The 17213-nt window shown below is 41.3% G+C and overlaps 1 long non-coding RNA gene across 1 annotated transcript in view; it reads right to left on the reverse strand.

Annotated features, from left to right (window-relative positions):
* The window catches only part of LOC121911521, an 18052-nt gene extending 3735 nt beyond the window's left edge, over positions 1-14317 (reverse strand). Inside the window, exons 1-2 of the long non-coding RNA XR_006099879.1 lie at positions 13720-14317; positions 1-885 (exon numbers count right to left, since the gene is read on the reverse strand). The exon at positions 1-885 is cut by the window's left edge and continues 720 nt beyond it. This is a non-coding gene — a long non-coding RNA (uncharacterized LOC121911521). The remainder of the gene's footprint in view (positions 886-13719) is intronic.
* Positions 14318-17213: the final 2896 nt, after the last annotated feature.

Raw genomic sequence — 17213 nt, forward strand, 5'->3', positions numbered from 1 at the left:
GAAATGTACACAAATGATATACACTTTAAATGTGTCATGTGCGCATGCAATATAAACCATACATCCTTGAGAGTGAGCAGTTAATGAACAAGTCAATAATGATGGAAGCATAATCAAAATGTGAAATATAGAATAAGGACAAATGGTAATTATAAAGATTTAGTGCATCTACTTTCCTCCCCAGTCAGATATATAGAGTATGCTTGTAAATGAGGCATTTGAATAGCAAAACATCCATTTGGCATTTATGTGATGGGACTATGTAGTTCTTCTGGCATAAGTGGTTAAATATTTGAACACCCAGAGGGATATACCTTGATTTCAATAAAAGGCAGCAGAAGACATATCGTCACTCACAAATGTTCAAGTCACCTTGAAGGTACGTCGGTCGCAAGGTATACAAAGTTTCAGACTTGTTGTTCAATGCTGATGCAGTTTATAGGGACCTCTTTCTATGAGATGTTGGTCACCTGAACAATGCTTTGATCTCTTCTTTGACAAGACAATAAAACAATCAGTGAAAAATGTTTGGCAACTTTTTTTCTGACTCAATTAGTATTGTGTAACACTGACTTTATTAGTCAGAGTTAAGTTTGAAAACGTGGCTGAAGATGCATCGTTCCACTGATTTTTGTGTCTTATCCTGTCTAAGGTCTGCTGTGTTACAGTTTGGTCAAATGACTGAATGAATAGAAGACGATGGATCCATAGTTTAGTCAATTATCAGTTATAACAGTGGTTGAGCAAGAAAAATGCTACTTGTGATACAAAAGGATGAGTTATGAACACCTCAGTGAACAGAAGGAGCACCTCTGGAGACCAGCTGACCTGCAGCTTCACCCTGAACAACTAGAGCATTCACAGTGACCTGGCTGTCACCAGCCTCTGAGAGAGAGAGAGAGAGAGAGAGAGAGAAAGAAAGAGAGAGAGAGAGAGAGAGAGAGAGAGAGAGAGAGAGAGAGAGAGAGAGAGAAACAAAACGAATGAGAGAAAAAAAGACAGATATATTTCTGGGTGTGTTTCGTCCCAAGCTCTTCACCGTCTGTTTGTTGTTGCTACTGTGTTAATACACACAGAGCTGATGCACACATTCACACATACACTTATACTCCCCACGTTTAGGATATGTTTCCTTCGTTTTGTGTTGTCATTGGAGTTTTTCCTTATGCAAATTGAGATTCGGACAGAATCAGTTGTTTATGGCACAGACTGTTGACTTGGCTATTGTCACTCAAAACTAACATAGAGTGAACTACTAGCATAGGCAGTAAAACGTGATCCCCCGTGGATGTGTGAATGATTTTGGTGTCTGACATTAGGCGTTAAATTGCAACTTTGTTTAATTTCCAGTTTTCCTACGTTTCCTCTTCATTTGAGTGCAATGAAGCAAACTACACTAAGAGTCTCAGACCCCTGCCAATGGCTCTTTGAGGCCACAGTGTTCACTATTTGAGTCCAATTTCAATATGAAGGTGGTGTTTTGGAAAAGCTAAGGGAATCTTCAAAATGGAAAGTTTATTGTCTGGAGAACATGAATGTGCTCGGTAGATTTAATGTGGTTTGCCTTTTAAAAATTTGATATTGTGCACAAACTGAAATTGTCAGAAGCTCTCATTCTGGATACTTTGAATATATCCATGTCAAAAGGTATCTAAGGCCCTCCCATCTGTTTGGTGCCTTTCAAGTGAATTCTGGTGTGTTTGCCCATTTGGTTCACTTCATTCACTCTGATACTATTATTTGGGAAATAATTAAAAATCAAAGTATTAAATTCATCTGCTGATTGTGAGAATTGTTAAGTAAGGGATCTAAGCAATTTACGTATATACTGTATAGGCAATCCATATCATAAGTAATAATAAATAAATGCAAGATCCTTTGGTAACCATAGTAATAGAAGTGCAGCCCAGCCAAAATGACCACATGGATCTCCCTCGTGTGTCTGTCTTTATGGGGACATCTGATCCTCCAAAGTCTAGAGAAGCTTTCACATTTAGTATAATTTAAAGGGAGACGAGATAGAGATGGATGGGTGGAAGTGGAGTGATGATGGTGGCCGGTCTGGGCAGAGTGTGTGAAGCTGAAATAATGATGATGCTGATAAAGTGCAGAGCGGGCATCCAGTGGCACAGCTGGCAGCGACTGGCAGAGGTGGCCCAGTTAGCCCAGTTAGCCGGCTGGCTTCCACTGGACCACGCACAGATGCCCATTTACTGCCCTGCTGATGACACCCCTGGGGCATAACACACACACATTTACAAAAATACATTAACACACATATTACACAAAGATATGGATATAACCACACATGCAAAAGACACACACCTGAACGATAATTAGATACACAACACATGCATGTACAGCTGTGGCTCTCTCTTTTTATATTCTTGCAGATGCACACACACACACACACATAGTAAAGGATGACTCACTGAAATCCAAACATCGCTAAACGCATAATTTTCACAAAAATATGCCCCCACTCACACACACATGCACACACACACAGACACACACACATAAATGCAAAAACCAACTCAAATCTCATGCTGCTCAGCCAGTATGTTCCAGCAATCACCACAAGGACCCTGTGACTGCCCACACACACATACACACACACACAGACACACACACACACAGACACATACACAAACTGCAATTCTCACCTCAGGGCAGAGATGTGCTCTGATGTTTCCGGGGCAGTGGGCAGTCACGAGTATGTGTGTGCCTGACAGCTGTTTGTGTGCTTGTCCATGTGTCCGTGTGTCCGTGTGTGTGTGTTTGTGTGTGTGTGTGTTGGCGCTGTGCCCTAATTTGACAGAGCCGGAGCAGTGGTTGATCCCCAGTGCAGTTGATTTGGCTTGATGTTGACCCTACAGCCACGTCAGCTCCAACATGCTCCCTGTCTCCTCATGTATGAGGTGTCAAACCATTCAGACAACTAACATACAGTACCCTTACCGCATACCTGCTATGGCTAAAGTACAAGTATACATTTATATGTGTACTTCAGCGAGCTGTAGGAAACGCCACATCGACACACTACACCTCAGTTAAACAGGATATCTAGGCGTGCATATAAGTACACGTTGTAAGTGGAGTGCATGTTACATTTAGTGTAGCAAACGCCTACACACCAACATGACTAACCTAGTATTTGTATCAAGAAAGCTCATTGTGTTTCCACTGCTATTCCACTATTCCACAAGGGGGCATTTGACTTTTTTGTGAGAGGTGCTCGCCTGTTGGCATCCTCTAAATTCATGTGCAGGGTTTGTGTTGGGTTGTCATTTAAAATATCCAAGCAAGCTGAATCATAATTATTATCACTAAGTCTACAGTTCCTCTGGCCAGTGCATGTGCTGGTATTCCTAAAATGAAAAAAGATGGAGAAAAATAATAATAATGTTATATTGTCCATATATTATGTTGGTGTGAAGGCGTTTGCTGTAGAGCACCAAAAGTAAACATGCGCTCCACTTACAATGCATGTAGTGTGTTGATGTGGCGTATGTGTGCATCTGAAATTACATGTACAGGTAGGTGTGGCATATGTTGCACTAAATCAGGTGTAGAGTATATTATGCGCACACAGCCTGTCAATTTGCGTAAATGCCACATCTATATATCAAATGACCAACACCTACGTCACATGTGTGTAACGTGTGTCTTCATTGTGAGTCTGTGTAAATTGTTGGCATGCGTTCAGAGGCTGGGCCACATTATACATGTCTTAAGTAGCTGCTAGTGAGGCGTTTGATGTTAGCTGGCTGAATTGTTTGACACCTCATACTCACATAGCCCAGTACAACACTGAGAGGACACACACACCATGCACAAAACAATGCACACATTAACACTCGTATTCGCTTATTAATACTGTTTACAGTATTCTTGCACTTTTTCATAGTAGTTTTCTATTAATTTATTAATAGTCATATTAATAGTCACATTATTTTAGATTTAAATACATTCATATTGTATTTGTGTGTGATACTGCCATTATTGAGATTTGTGACAGTCTCCACTTATGCTTATGCAGAAGTCATTATACACACAGGTATGTTCGTACATTTGCAGATGACAAGTTGTTGTCAGTCAGTACCCTGGTACCTATGCTGTTCTACAGAGGTTCAATTTTTTTAATGTGGACAGGAATTATTTGGCATTGTTTTTACAAATCCATCATAAAATCTTGACCGTAATGATTGCTTGCTATGGAAATTTAAATGTGTTAAACAGAAATCAACTGAGCTACATTGTCAAGGTTGTCTGTAAAATCACTGGTGAGCAGCAGATCATCTTGTCTTTTTGACCAAAAATCAGCAACCATGAGTGAGAGAGATTTATATATTTATGTTTTTTGGTTTCAGAGGGTGCCCCTATCTGTGCATTAATGTTATTGGTTCTCTGTCTATGCTGAGAAATTATTTGCATACACACATTCATATCATATCATTCAATCACAAAGCACTTCTACGTTACCGTTTTATCACGGCTGACGGTGACAGTCACTAAGAGAGAGATAAAAGTTTGAGACAGAACACAAACAGAGTGAAGTTCACATGAAGATCAACTTGATGTGGTGCAACCCTATTCACTTTCCATGGTATGCCAGTTAATCGCCTGTTGCCACAATGCTTGTGGTTTTTATTTGTCATTATGACTGCCAACAAATCTTTGCTTGTCTTTATCTAAGCTGTTGTCAGGCTTTGTTGGAGCAGACCTGGTAGTCCTGGTTTCACTCTCTGACTGTCGATTGGTGGGTCAGTTGATGTAGGTCACACCCTCTATTGTTGCCTTGCCTTGAAAATCTGAAAGGGATGGGTTCAGCTGTGATACTTCCTGGTACTTAATCACAAAAGCTGCGCTGTAGCGTCAGCGGAAGCATCAGCCCTCGTGCATATGCCCTTATTGTGTTAAGACTAAATTCGGTAAAGACCTATGAGTCTACCTGTGTGAGTCCACTGAGCAAGGACATTGACTTGTTATTCCTTTTCTACTATCTATTCATGTAGCCTACCTCACTCACCATGTGCTACAAAGACTCCTGTCATCCAAGGCAGACAATGCAACCCTGAAAACCTCTATTCACTCAAAAAAGCCTCCTCTACTCACTCCTCCTTTAGTCTTGGCCTATGGAATTGCCAATCTGCTAAACAAAACTGAATTTAACTAAACACTTGCTAATCTGTCAGACATTCAGGTACTAGCCCTGATGGAAACTTGGATCCATCCAGAAAACACTGCCACACTGGCCACACTCTCTGTTGACTCCACTTTCTCACGCACATCCCTTACTGTTGGGCACAGAGGTGGTACAGGGGTCCTCATCTCCAAAGACTGGAAATTCACTAAGATTTCTCCACTAAGCAACAACTCCTCCTTTGAATACCATGCAATCAGGGTTACTGTTCCTATTAAGCTATTTGTGGTTGTCATACACTGCCCACCAGGATGTCAACTGGGGAACTTTGTAGTCGAACTGACAGAAGCAGCTGACTTTCTCTGTCCTCATTTGACCTCAGACAGGTCTCCACCCCTCCCACAAACAAAGCAGGCAATACTCTTGATCTGATTTTGACTCGGAACTGCTCCATAGCAAATCTGACTGTCACCACCCTACATCTGTCTGACCACCTCTTTATTCAATACACCATCTCCTTACTGGAACATCCTCATGTTCCCCCGCAATTGGTCTCCTTCTGCTGACACATCCGGTCTCTCAATCTGGCTCATCTGTCCAGTGAGGTCTTTGCTACCATGCCTCCTCATAATGAATTCTCCTAACTTCCTGTCAATGAGGCTACAGACACACTCTGTTTCTCACTAGCCTCCTCTCTTAAAAATCTCTGCCCTCTAACATCCAAACCTAGCAACAACCCCCCCTCATCCATGGCTCACTGAAGTCATCAGAGAGCAAAGGGCGGAGTTCAGAGCAGCAGAGAGAAAATGACATAAATCCAGAGAGATCACTGACCTCAGTGACTATCAGTGTCTCCTGGCATTATTCTCCTCCAGTTTAAAAACGGCTGAGAGCACTTAGTATCACAACAAGATCTGTGGCGCCACAGATGTTCGGGAAATGCTCTCTGCTTTTAACTCACTCCTTAATCTGCCTCTTCCTCCGCCCTCCACTCTGCTCACTGCAGACACGTTCGCCTCGTTCTTCACTGATAAGGTCTCTGCCATCAGTAACCAGTTCTCTGAGCCTGACCAACTCAGTCTGCAGCTGCCAGCTAACAGGGCAGCACTCTCCTCATTCTCCCCTCTGATTGAGGAGGAAGTCTCCACACTTCTGCTGGACTCTCATCACACCACCTGTCCACTGAACCCAATACCATCCAACCTTCTACAGACATTTCCCCCACACTTAACCCCACAGTCACACACATCATCAACTCCTCACTTACAATGGGTGAGTTCCCCATCGCACTGAAGCAAGCTCGGGTCACTCCGCTGCTTAAAGAACCTACACTCAACCCAGTCCAGCTTGAAAACTACAGACAGGATTCATTCCTGCCCTTCCTATCAAAAATACTTGAGCGCACAGCCTTCAACCAAGTCTCTGAATTCCCTTCTGAGAACAACCTGTACAACCTGAATCAGTCTGGCTTTAAGTGGGGTCACTCTACCAAGACAGTACTCCTGTCAGTAATGGAATCACTGTGTTCAGCTAGAGCTGCTGGTCAGTCCTCAGCTCTATTGCTGCTAGACCTGTCAGCTGCCTTTGACACGGTTAACCACCAAATCCTCCTCTCCACACTCACTGAGCTTGGTATCTCAGGATTTGCCCTCCGCTGGTTCGTGTCCTACAGGGAGATCTTTTAGAGTATCTTTGAGTGTCCAAACCGCATGGCTTATCCACAGGCGTTCCTCAAGGATCAGTGCTCATTCCCCTTCTCTTCTCAATATAAACCACCTCACTTAGTGTAATAATCCGCTCTGCAACTCCTTACTGACAGGTCTCCCCGCATGCACGTTCAAGCCTCTACAGATCATCCAGAACGTGGCAGCACGGCTGGTCTTCAGCCAGCCCAAAACAGCACATGTAACCCTGCTGTTCATATCCCTCCACTGGCTCCCAGTTGCTGCCCTTATCAAATTCACTTGCTTAAGTGAACAGCTTAAGCAACTAAAACAGCTCCCGCCTACCTGAACTCCCTCATTCAGGTCTATGCTCCCTCCCACTCACTACTGCCAATGATAGGTGCCTTGTATTACCACCACGACAGGGCCCTAAGTCGCTAGCTAGACTCTTCTCTTCTGTAGTTCCCCGGTGGTGAAACGAGTTACCAAACCCCATCTGATCGGCAGAGTCCCTCTCAATCTTTAAAAGAAACTAAAGTTCCACCTCTTTTGTGAACATCTCCACAATTGATGGACTGAAAAAAAAATCTGCTTCTATGCATCCTATGCCCTCTATGCACTGCCTGTTCGTACCTACATCCTATTGGACTTGAATTTAGCTTTATGGCACTTACTCAAATTGTTCTCTCCTGACTAGATCCTTGCTGGTGTTGTATCAACACTCAGATGTGCGCCCCTTTGGAAAAAAGTGTCTGCTAAATGAAATGAAAATTAAATTGATGACTAGTAAGTCAAACATACTGTGTACACCAACCTGCCCACTCAGAGGCTTGGATGCTAAAGGAGTATTTCTGATGTATCTCATAAGACTTTTTTTTATTCCTTTGTTAATGTAAAGATATGAATGAATTTGAAAATCACCTGACATGAATTTTGTTGGCAAAAAAGTTTGATTTCAGTTGAACTTTTTATATATCGCCTGTTGGTTTTGTTTGGTTCTGTGATACAATACACGGTTGGTGCGTATTTGGAAGGTGACGTGTGTGTGACTCCTCATTGATAAACAGAGGGCCAGGGCTAATTTTCCGACCCAGTGAGGAGGTTTTTAAATAGGGAGGAAAACCCTCTCCACTCTGCGTGCCCGACACTGCTACGCCACTGTGTGTGTGTGTGTATGTGTGTGTGTCTGTGATCGTCTTTCTTCTTCTCTTTCCGTCCTTCCTACACTTCCATCTGTCTTTCATTCTCTCGTCTGTTAGAAATACATTTAATGTGCTTTCTCTGGTTTCTCCAAACATTTCTCGTTTTTTAGACCTTTTGTGTATGGACGGATTTGTGTATGTGTGTGTATGCGTGTGTGTGTATGTGTGTGGGGGGTGGGGTGTGTGGGTGGGGTGGGGAGGTTGTGTGTCCATCAGGCTGCCCCTGCTGGAACGGATCCTCTGAGGAAAAGGCCAGATTTTAATCCCTGGGTCCATCTAATCTCCTCATATTCACATCTCAGATTAACACACACATATACAAACACACACACACAAGTTTGTGCAGCTATCCTTGTTAGGACATTGCATTGACGTCCATTCACTGTGAACAGCCTAACTCTAACCTTAACCAATTCATGCCAAACCCTAATTTTAATCTAACCTCAATTCACACTTTACCCCTAACCTTAACCATGACCTCAAACATGACGTTTTGCCTCATTAGGACTGGGCTTTGATCCCCATGAGGACTACTGGTCCCAACAAGGTCGGTGTTTATACTGGAAAAGGTCCCAATGAGGTAACATAAATGCACACACACACACATACAAAGAGACATAGCAGTTTGATGCCTGTCATCATCAGCCCCTGTGTGTGTGTATATGTGTGTGCGTTTGTATTTGAGAGATGGTGTGTGAAAGAGTTTTTAGACTCATTCTGCCCCTCCTGGCTGAAGGAGATTAATTGTTAAAAAATTAAGCCTGTCTAGGGCCAGAGACCTGTGGGTCAACTGTATCCTCGCTATGTTGAAATGCACACACACACACACACACACACACACACAGATCCTGGTGCCATCTGCCCTGGGACGGCTGGCCGGCAATGTCAGCGTGGTAAGAAGGGTGGGATCAGAAATGAGAACAGCATGTACTATGTGTTTTAACATCAAAGGTGACTGGGTGCACTCTCTCTTTCTCTCACGCACACACATGTACACACACACACACACACACACACACACACACACACACACAAGCTGTCCATACATGAAACAGGGAACGGTGACTGTGGTCACTCTCTCTCTGCTTTCTGCTCAGGGTAAAAGCCGACAGAGGCAACCAAAGAGGGCAGTGAAATGGGGAGGTTTCTCCGCCAGGCCGCATGAACGCAGACATAAACACACTGACTAATGAAATGCAGCCCTGGAAAGTGTGTGTGTGTGAGAGAGCGAGCGAGCGTGTGTGTGTTCTCTAAGTATCTCCATCTGGGTAGAGGTGGCACCAGAGATGTTTACTGGAGGCTTTAGCCCATCAACTTATTGTCAACAGTTCAAGGGACTGTCAGCGCCCACGCTGTGTATATGTGTGTTTGAGGGAGAGAGCGAGAGCGAAAGAGAGCGTGTCTGGAGGGGGTTAGTGGTTAGGGGCACTGAAGAAAGAAGTAAAGTTGAACAGAAAACAGAGGAGATATCTGAAATCTGAAATCGACCTTCAGGATTGTAAAATCTGACGTCAGAAGTGGTGAAAAAAGAAAGTAATTACATTTCTGGTTGCAGAAATCAAACATTCGTGTGTTTTTGTTGGTGATGACAGGTTTAATGAAGAACTGTGAATATTAATCAGGTTTAATACATATATGTTAATTACCTCTACTGTAGGCCACCCAAGAGTACTAGTGAAGCAATATAGTTGTTTTTCTTCCAACCAAATATTACATCAGGTGATTTAATTGACTAGCCCCTCATTTATAAGTACTTATCATTGAAATTACTGTTTTTAAAAGGTAAGAATTACACCTTTAGTTTGGTTTATTTGAATATATTACAAATTACTTATTTTTTCCCCTGTATGGATTGCAGTTAGATTACATGAATTAACAAGTTAAGTGAAGTAATGTCCTACTCCTGATTTTTGATTGAACATATAAAATCAGACACATTCCTTTATTTTTTTGACAGGGGGGGTTTCTCCTTTGAAGGGAAATGGTGATCTGTCCATAATCTACCTAACTCCCCACAGAGTTGTGAATTTTGATTTAAATCCTAATTTCAGTTACACTTGACTAAATCACAGTGTGACTGCAACAATGAAAAGATATGTCCCCTGATTAATATCAAAGCAAACTGAATGAAAACACCTTTTCTTCGCTGTATTTCAGGATGATGTGCTTTACATATGTAATGCAAGCCCTATTCTACAAAGTCTTACTTAGTATCCCTGTCTGATATTTTCTATAATGCTTGAGAATTTTTGATTGGCGAGTATAGTCACACACTACAGGGATTCTTAACAAAAGCTCAAAGTCTTGTTCATCCAACACTGATGTGGAGCTGTTTTCTTGGGTGTACACCATGACGTCACTGCTGGGTGAGGTTACAGGTGCATCAGAGCACACTTCTGATGACACCCAATTACACCTATCAGTGATGCTGGGTGTGGCCAAAGGTGCTTTCAATGAAAGTGAACAGCCTGGTATTAAGTTACTTTTTCAATTTCTGCCTTAAACTTGGTGGAGGATTACTGCGCAGCTGTCGAGGGAAGAGCGGTCACACTCTTCATTGAAAACAATATCCTCGCTCTGCACAAGGTCATACTTGTATGTTTGGTGTGAAAGCATTGTGTAATAAATCAAGTAATTTACAAGGGAGAGGGGGATACTTTCACTGGTATCATTGAAAGCTGCTCCACTGCAACCAATAAACACTCATAAAATGGACTGCAAAAGCAAATAATTGTAAACTTTCACACTGCTCTCTGACTGTAGTTTATGGCTGTAATGTTGTGCCATTTGTGCAGAAAGCAAAAAACAAAAACTATATGTATGCATAACAATAAGCACTATCCATGCATTCTATAGAGCAGCCAGATCATTGTACTGATGCCACACCAGTGAGGGTGCAATGCCTTAAACCTGCATTGACTGGCAGCAGAAACAAGCTGCAAACACTGACAAACGTATTTTAAAGTTTACATGGCGAACTTGTTAGCAAGCATTTGCCTATTAATACATCTAGCAGATACAGACCAACATTAGACCACATTATCATTTGAAGTCATATTTTAGTCATAATTTATGTCCAAATGTCAGCTTTGTTTTGGTCTAGAAAAACCTCCTGAGGGAAATATCTGGCTCTTTAGCTGTTAAATGCTCCAATATGCTACTTGCTAATGTTGTCTCTCTATAGTTTGTGCTGAGCAGGTAGTGTTCAGTGGATTTTTAGATGGTTTACACTGAAAGCAGCTTCCCACTGCGGCTGTAAACGACACCATGAGAGCGGTGAGAGTGAACTAAAACAGTCATGTTGCGAACTGCACAAACAAAACAATGAGCTGAAAGACGCTAAAAACGTACGTAGAACTGAGGGGAACTGCAAGGTCAGGTGATGATTCTCTGTGGGTTCTTCACTACAAGCAACCCCTTTCATATACGAGTAGTCATGTGTAAGTATAAAAATATGCATTATATCCACTTTAAGCAGCATTTTGGATGACCCCCCTACAAATCCCACCTTACCGCGAATTTGATCTAACGTCATTTAGATATTAGATATGAATGTTGCAGCTCTCAAGTCATTGGTACAACATTGGCATTTGCCAGGAATTGTAATTCTGCCTGTTTCACTAAAGTGATATGCGGGCACTGTTTGCACACACATCAAAAATGGTGGCAGTGTTACGTTTGGTTACGTTTGGCTTGCATTTTCCGTCACTTATCTGAGACGAGGTTGCAGTGGCATCGGACTGAGTAATGAAACGCAGACATTCTTCACCCCAACAACACCCTCCAGCTAATCCTTTGGGATTCCAAGGCATTCCCAAGCCAGAAGAGATATGTCGTCCCTCCAGCGTGTTCTGGCCGCTGCTCCTTTCGATGCGAAGGAGCAGCGGCTCTACTCCGAGCTCCCCCTGGATGTCAGAGCTTGTCACCCCTCTCAAGCTGAGCCCAGATACCCTCCGGAGGAAACTCATTTCGTCCGCTTTATATCAGCGATCTCATTCTTTCAGTCACTACCGGAGGGATAACGCTGGCGGAGCCCAACACCCACTGACATTGAGTCTGACTTACTGCCGAGAATGTGGACACAGCTCTCACTACAGTTATATAAGGACCGAATGGCTCGCAGCAACAGCCCCCATACTCCTGGAGCACCGCCCATAAGGTGCTCTGAGGAATACGGTCATAAGCCTTCTCCAAGTCCACAAAGCACATATAGACTCGATGTGCAAACTCCCATGAGTATCCTTGTAAGGGTGAAGAGCTGGTCCACTGTTGCATGGCCAGGATGGAATATGCATTGTTCCTCCTGAATCCAAGTTTTGACAATGGGCCGCATCCTCCTTTCCAGCCCCCTGCCATGAGCTTTCCCCAGGAGGCTGAAAAGTGATCTCATGTTGCAAATCGTAGCTTGCATGTTGCAAATTTTGTGGAATGGTCCCCACAATAATAATGGACAGATACGGGTTCAAAATAGGGTCATAAGTATTGTAGCTGTGTATCACCATATCTGAATGTGTGAAAACATTTTGTACGAATACAGTCAAATGTGTGAATGTGTAAAAACATTTTGATCAAATTAATTCCAATCTTTGAATAAGTAAAACATATCTGAACAAATAGATGTAATTCTTGAATCTGTAAGGATATCTGTAGCTGCATGACATTTTGTGAACAAATGAAAAAGATTTGCACAAATCATTTCCGATGTGTGAGCGCATAAAGAAGATTTACACAAAGGATTGCAGTTACAAAAAAGGTTTGCAGTTACACATCTATCTGTTGTGGGTGAAAAAAACTTCACACAGAACTCAATTGTATGTCTGAATCCCAAGTGTACAGCTACAAATCAAATCTATGAGTAAAAATCAAACCTGTGAGTACAAATACTTTTGTCCCACATTTGACACTTCCTCTTGAATAGCATATGGGGATGCTCTGAAATGCTGGGAGTGTGTTCATGAAAGCATGGCCCAACTGAACAGCCTCTCAACACTAATGCTGAGCTCCCAAATAGGCCTTGTTTGTAGGTGTATGTAGCCCACATATCCCTAGTCTACACAGGGAAGGGCCCTGAGTTCTTTAAATCAACTAACTTAATGTCCAATAAATTATACTTAAATGTTATCCTGTTTCTCTTTTGTTTACACATACTTTTGTATTTGTCTTGGGTTCCTATATTCACTGCTAATGAACTGTATTACACTTATTAGGCTCACTTTTATTGAACCCTTGTATTAAATCTATGCACTGTAATCTACTTGATGAATTAGACTACTGCATTGAAATAGGTGTATCACTCCTTTAAACAAAGCTGTCACTGATATCCACTGTTAAATACCTCTAGTGAAAGAAATAACCAAACATCACACTGGAATTATTTTAAGAAATAATAAACTTCCCTTTTTTACTTTTGCAAATTTCCCATATAAACAATGAAATAATATTTAGTTTCTTTCAATAACTGAGTTATGGCGATAACTCTCTTCAAATGTAAACAATACACTCAAAGTGAAATGTAAATTACCTCTGGGCTAAATCAAAATTTATGGGCCCACATTCACCAAGCACACACACCACACACAAGCCGGCAGGTATTAAAATAAAATAAAATAAACCCCCGTTGCAGGCCCGATTCGACGCCTGTGAACCGAGAGGCCCAAAACTATTTGGCCGCTTCACTCTGAGAAAACAACAAAATAAAATGTGGTACCTTGGTCATGAAGTCTGACTCCAATCAGCAGTTTATGCCAGCCTCGGTCTCCAAGAAGGAACAGGATGCAGTTTATACCAGCCTTGGTCTCCGGGAAGGAACAGGATGCAGTTTACACCAGCCTTGGTCTGCGGGAAGGAACAGGATGCACGCTGAAGTCCCAAGATGGCGGGTCCGGCCCATGTAGTGAAAAGTCTCTCTGAATGTTGACTTTGCAGCTCATAGTACTGTCCAATAAATCCTCAGGGTTTCCAAGTCGAAAACGATGGACTAAAGCCTTTAGCATAAACTGGGTTAGCTACACAGTGGCTATAAGTCCATTCACTATGCTAATGAATGCTAATAAATCACTCGTGTGTTCGTTATAGTGGCTTTGAGTCCATTCACTGTGCTAATGAATGCTAACAACACACGTTCGGCTAATGAGCTAATAAACAAACAAATGTGAACAACTGTACAACAAACTTCGAGTAGAAGTATCTTCAGCTGCTCGCAGAAAATATGTAGCATTAGTATCTTGGCATAGACTGTCGAGTAGGTAATCTCAGACACCAGCTACACATTTGTTTGTAAACACTGCGCATACTCAGTCCGTCAAGTTACATGACTTTTACTCACACTCTACTTCCTCTCTCTCTTTACATACACCTGTGTGAGCCCCACCCACTTCAACCAATGAATGACCAGTATTAAACTCACTCTGGAATACTACTTCCTTTTACTACCATGAACTCTTCAAAATAAAACGAATATTTATAACTACACATCTGCATATTTTAAAACTTATATATTCCACTGAACCTTTTAATCTTTTAGGAAATAGCTGTTTTTAACCATTTTTATGATGTATCTTTTAACCTTAATTATTTAACTTTATCTTAACGTAAACTTTATTACAATATATGGTATTTTTAACCTGGCTACATGTAGGACAAGCAACATGGATGATATTTTTTTTAAAAAGTAACATTTTGAGCCACAGTTTAATTCACGTCCCATTTGTAGGTAAATGTGGACTTATTTCAATAAAAATGTAGCTTGAATGACCAGTTAATAAGCGATCCATCACCAATCATCTTTATATTAAATTGTCGTTTTTTTCAATGGAGTTTGGTGTTAACATTACTCACTTCTCTGCTGAAAAGTCGCAAGTTAATACTTTCACTTACCAGTAGTTTTACAAACTTTCATCAGAGACAACTGGGATTCACGAAAAATCCACTGTTACTGGTGAATGGGGCCATTTTCGATCAACGGTAGCACTCAAGGAGATATTTCAAAACCAGCTGATTTATCCGTTGACAGGTTAGAGTCCGGGTTAAAGTGGTACCGGCAGCCACCTCCGGCTTCAGCTTCAGCAGCGGCTATTCGGATTGGAAGTCCCCGGGAAGAGGGAGAGCATTTGCCGGGCAGCACTTCACAACTTGAGGGGCCTTTGCTCCAAGTGTGACCAAAATTAAGCTGCAAAGGACTCTTCAGGTACCTGATGTGTACCTGCAAACCTTTTTTGTAACTGAGAATTTGTGCAAATCTTCTTTAGGCACTCACACATTGGAAATTATTTTTGCAAATCTTTTTCATTTGCTCACAAAATGTCATGCACAGCTATAGATATACCTACAGATTCAAAGATTAAATCTATTTGTTCAGATATTTTTTACACATTCAAACATTTGAATGTATTCATACAAAATGTTTTCACACATTCAGATATGGTGATACACAGCTACAATACTTACCACCCTATTTTGAGCCCACTGACAGAATGATTAAAATAAAAGAGAACAGAAAAAGCCTTGAGACACAAAACCTTTGACCTAAATGTCTAAAGGCACACTTTATATTTGTATTCATTCTCATAATTTTCACTAATTCAAAAAACTCCTCAGAGTCTGTTTCCTCTTTTCAGTTTTCTTGTCTTTTAGCCACATTCTAGACTCTCCTCTGAGACAGAACTAGAAACCCACTTATTAAAACAACCCCAGCAATGCACTTGATTTTCATACTATTACCAAGATGGTGCACGTCTGGGCATTTTTCTTCTCCTTGAGTAACTTTTGACAAATGTTCTACTGTCTGTGGCGGAGCTGGCAGCTGGGAATAGTGGTGTATCTGGATGGACTGGATCCAAGACAAGCAGGGTCTAGTTTACAGTGGTGCCCTGGCAGACTAATTCCAAACACACATGGTGAAGTCAACCGCCACCGTCACACAACACATGACACCGTGACTTCACAGCCTGGCCGGCCCACCCAGCACAAAGCACAAAAACACTGGATTTTCTTCTCTTGTTCTTATTTTGTCTTGTTTACTTTGTCATGTTTTTTCTTGTCACTGTGTTTTTTACTTGGAATTTCTGTAACTCTGATACATTTATGTAGAGGAATATATATTGTAGTGTGGTTCACTAAGCTGTCAAACAAAAGCAAACATCAGTAGCACTACAGAGTAATTTAGTTAAGACAAATAGGCTACTTAAAAGTTTATCTTCTGTCTCAGTGAATGGATTGTTGCCATCGTTTAGTGGCTTGTGCAATGTTTCTTTTCAGCACTTTGACTTTGACTGGTAATTCAACTCCTCTTACTGCACTCAGATTGACACTAACTTCACTCAGTACATACATTTAAACTGACACTTCAGCATTGTTCAGTGTTTACACTTATAGGAGCAGTGTGTAGGATTTAGTGGCATCTGGCTGTGAGGTTGCAGATTGCAACCAACTGAATACCCCCACCTCCCCTTCCAAGCCTGTAGGAGAACCTACGGTGGCCACAAAACTCATGAAAGGCCAGTGTTTGGTTTGTCCATTTTGGGCTACTGTAGAAACATGGCGGTGCAACATGGCGGACTCCATGGAAGAGGACCTGCTCCCTCTGTAGTTACAAAGGGCTCATTCTAAGGTCACATAAACACAACAGTTCTTATTTTTAGGTGATTGTACACTAATCAAAATATACTTGTGAATATTATATTCCATTTCTGCCAAGTCTGTTCCACTAGATGCCACTAAATTCTACACACTGCACCTTTAAACTGAAACTTCAATTTTCAGCACTTCTATTTTAACTGCCATGTCAACTTTTTTAGGATTTCAACAATTTTAATTGTTTCAACTGCAAAATTAATAAGAAATAAAGTGAATAAATTAAAATAAATTAATAAATATAAAGGTGATTATGTAGGAGTCATGCCTTCTTAATGTTTAATGATGATACACTCTATGTGTGATGAAAAAAGATTCTCACTTACGATGAATTTTGGAATTGTTGCTCTTATTTACATTTTGTTTATTTCTAAGCCTTTGACAATTAATACATTTTTTATAGATTTTTTAAAATAAAATATGCTTTTTAAAAACAAATTATTTCATGTTTTTTTTCTGGTTTCTAAAGGTGTTTCAAGCACCAGGGGACCTAACACTTGTATTCTGACTGGAAAAAAAACATTTGGCAGTATGTACAGTATATATAGATCTTGTATGAAGCTTGTTCAT

Source organism: Thunnus maccoyii, chromosome 14 (assembly GCF_910596095.1).
Source record: "Thunnus maccoyii chromosome 14, fThuMac1.1, whole genome shotgun sequence".
NCBI lineage: Eukaryota > Metazoa > Chordata > Actinopteri > Scombriformes > Scombridae > Thunnus > Thunnus maccoyii.